Here is a 3768-nt window from a genome sequence, read left to right as displayed (position 1 = left end):
GAAGGGAGAGGGATAGAGAGTTAGAAACATCAATGAGAGAGAAACATCGATCAGCTGCCGCCTGCACACCCCACACTGGGGATGTGCCCGCAACCAAGGTACATGCCCTTGACCGGAATCGAACCTGGGACCCTTCAGTCTGCAGGCCAACGCTCTATCCACTGAGCCAAACCGGTTAGGGCTGTCAATGATGATCTTATTAAAAAAAAAAAAAAGGCAAAATATCTTCCTTAGCCTGGGCAGGAAGTATCAGAAACTGATGAAGGGTGGACCAAAGCAACAAAAAGTAAACTAGAAATCAGTTTTAGAAAATGTAGATTTGCCAAACGTCAGGACAAAAACCAAAAACCAAAAGACTTCTGATCAACACAGCTAAAATCAATATTAAACAGACTTCAATGTCTTGAATCTATTGACCTAGTTACTAGTATCTACATCATAAATATGAGTTGCTATCTTAAGTACCTGCTTTTTATAAGAACAAAGATCCAAGGGAGTGGCTTATTTACTAGTTCTTTTCCTCTTCTCTCTCTAATAGTCGAAAAGAGAGAAACCAACTGTGACTGGGCAGCGTTCCAGTTACCTGGTGTGAAAGCCCCCACGCTCCTGGGCTGCAGGTTGTAACTGGCATCTCAGCCCTTTCTCTCTCGGGATTCTCTTGGAATCTTGTCTCCTCACCTTTATTGCAGGAGTCAAAAGAGAAAGATCAGTGTGAATAGAAGTCAAAGGGGAGAATAGCTCACAGGGGGTTTTCTCTACAGTCCCTTGGGGAGCTACTATCATTTTCTTCCAATCAGATGTTTCCAGGAGCGTTCAGCTGGTTTTGGAACTTTAGAGAAAGTCCTCACCTCTTCCCTTTTATATGCCCCCTCCTTCAACTCCTTAGGGGCTTTCTCCTCTCTGAAATTTGAGCTTAAATTTAAATACAAAGTTCCCACAGAAGCTGTGTAGCTTCTCTTTTCCTGCCTGCCTTGCTTCTGTTTAAAAGCTAGATTCAAGCTATCACCAGAACAAGTCTTTAAGAAGAGAGAGAAAGTAAAGAATGGATGCCCAGGAACCATGAAAAGAGTTTTTTTTTCCCCAACGCTTATAAATAAGAGCAAAAGGGCAGTAGAGATCATCAAGCAAACAATTTCAATATAAAAGCATATTTCTTTTTTGAAAAATGACAGTGATAGTAGATATCAATTGTTGTGTGCATTAAGTTTTTAAAGACTCTCCTTGATAAAATGAAAAAGCAATTCTTGGTTGGTTCTCATTTTATTTGTTTGGGCTGTGAAAATCAGAAAGAGAGAGAAAGAGAGAGAGAGAGAGAGAGAGAGAGAGATAAAGAAAGAAAGAAAGAAAGAAAGAAAGAAAGAAAGAAAGAAAGGGAGAAAGAAAGAAAGAGGAAGGAACTCTGTACTATTTAGGCACTGGCCCGATAGATCCATATGCCAAGGTTGTGGGTTCAATCCCGGATCTGGCACATACAGGAATCAAACAATGAATGCATAAATAAGTGGAACAAGTCAATGTGTCTTCTCTCTCTCTCTCTCTCTCAAATCAAATACATATAAAATCTGTACCCTTTAAACACTAATTCTTCATTCCTCTATCCCCAGCCCCTGGCAACCACCATTCTACTTTCTGTCTCTGAATTTCATTACTCCAGGTACCTTATATAAAGTGGAATCATACAGTGCTTGTTTTTATGTGCTTGACTTATTTCATTTAGCATTTTGTTTTCAAGGTTTATCCATGTTGTGGCATGTGTCAGAATTACATTCCTCCTAAAGGTGTTTTTAACCTTTTTGACAACTCTGCTTGTTTTGAAGCTCTTTCAACAGTGAGGTGGTTGGTTCAAGGGCAAATCTTACCAGCTTTCTGTATTTATTCATCTGTAAAATGGTTCTGAGTTCTGTACTGTCATGTAAACATATCCAACCAGGTGTCATAAACCCTTTGGATCTAGACAGGTGAGTGGTAAAGCAGACTGGGTGGGGCTATGGTGAACTGGAGAGACCTGTCTCTTATAAAGGTGGCCACTGCTTCTCAATTTCAGTCTATATTTCCAATATGTAATATAGGCCCAGTATTGTATATGAAAATCTCCTGATTTTCAGGCATTGGTTAATTAGTGTTGGGCCAAACAGAACACATTTGCAGTCCAGATCTTGCCACAGACCACCAGTTAACAGTCTCTGTTAGGGCTTTGTTAAAAAAAAAAAAAAAATTCAACTGAGTAAATGTGAAAATCTAAGTGATTTGTGAATTGGGCAGCATCCCATGTAGCAACCAGAAGGGAGCTCTGAGTAGAACAAAATTGGAAGGATTTTATAGGAAAAAGGGTGGGACAAGGGAGCTCTTAGAAAAGAAAAGATTTTGTGGGAGGGCAGGGACTTCTTTGGGGAAGAGAAGAGGAAGGGTTTTTATTATGTAGATTGCCTCTTCTTTCTATGGGAGAAAGGAGAGGGCCTATTGGACAGATCACTGTTGCTTGACCAAAAAATTCCATACTGGATGATTAAGAGACTGTGGTTTTTTAAAATAGCTTAATAAAGAAATATTTTAGCCCTAGCTGGATGGCTCAGTTGGTTGGAGCATTGTCCCCTACACCAAAAAGGTTTCGGGTTCAATTCCTGGTCAGGGCACATACCTAGGTTTCGGGTTCCATCCCCATTTGGGGCATGTATGGGAGGCAGCCGATCTCTCTCTCTCTCTCTCTCTCTCTCCCTCCCCTTCCCTCCCTCTCTAAAATCAATAAAAATGTATCCTCTACCATCTTCTAACATTTCCTACTTTCCCAGTCCTCCTTAACAGGAGAATGAAGATCATTTGAGTAAAAAAAAAAAAAAAAAAAAAAGAACTAATTTTAGCCCTGGCTGGGTAGCTCAGTTAGAGCATCAGGTTACGCCAGGGTTGTGGGTTTTAGGTTTGATCCTGGGTCAGGGCACCTACAAGAATCAATCAATGAGCTCATAAATAAGTGGAACAACAAATTGATGTTTCTCTCTCTCTTAAAAAAATCAATAATCAATAAAAAAAGAACTAATTTTAGTGTGGCTTTCTACTGCAGGCTAGACTATACATATAAGTAAGATACGGTTTTAAGAAGTACACAATAGGAGAGACATAAATAGTTGCAGCATAAATGCTATAACAGAAAAAATAATGGCTAACATTTATTGAGCACTTTTTGTGTGTGTGCCAGGTAGGTTTTAAGAGCTATACATGTATTAACTCATTTAAAACGCACAACAATCCTACTGTCTTCATTTAACATATGAAACAACAAGCACAGATCAGTCAAATCACTTGTGCGAAGTGACCCAGTTGGAAATTGGATTTGAACTCAGATTGGTTCCAGAGACCAAGGTCTAGCCTGGAAGGGAGGCAGGGGGTGGAGTGGTATATACTTTACTATATACTATAAAGACATCCAGAGGAGGTAACTTTTGACTTGTCTTGAAGGATGGTTTTGGTAAACAAGGCCTGGGGGGCAATCTAGGCAGAGGAAATAATTCGAGCCAGGAATCAAACACTAAATTGGCAGGTAACGAATCTGAAGAGGTTGCAGGGTCTCCATGTCAATTACTTAACTATTTGTTCTCACATGAAGTATCAGCTCATCGACAGTTTATGAGAACAAGAATGGTGTAGAAGCAGAGGGGCATTTGCGAGGTCTCTGGAGAGCCAAGCGCTCACAGCTCTCCCAGCCAGCCACGACCACCTTCAGGGACTACAAATCCCGTCAGGCAGCGGGGGCGCGCCCAGAGCCCAGCGGCC

Source organism: Myotis brandtii, unplaced genomic scaffold (assembly GCF_000412655.1).
Source record: "Myotis brandtii unplaced genomic scaffold, ASM41265v1 scaffold447, whole genome shotgun sequence".
In the NCBI taxonomy this organism is placed as follows: Eukaryota; Metazoa; Chordata; class Mammalia; order Chiroptera; family Vespertilionidae; genus Myotis; species Myotis brandtii.
This window is presented reverse-complemented; position numbering follows the sequence as displayed.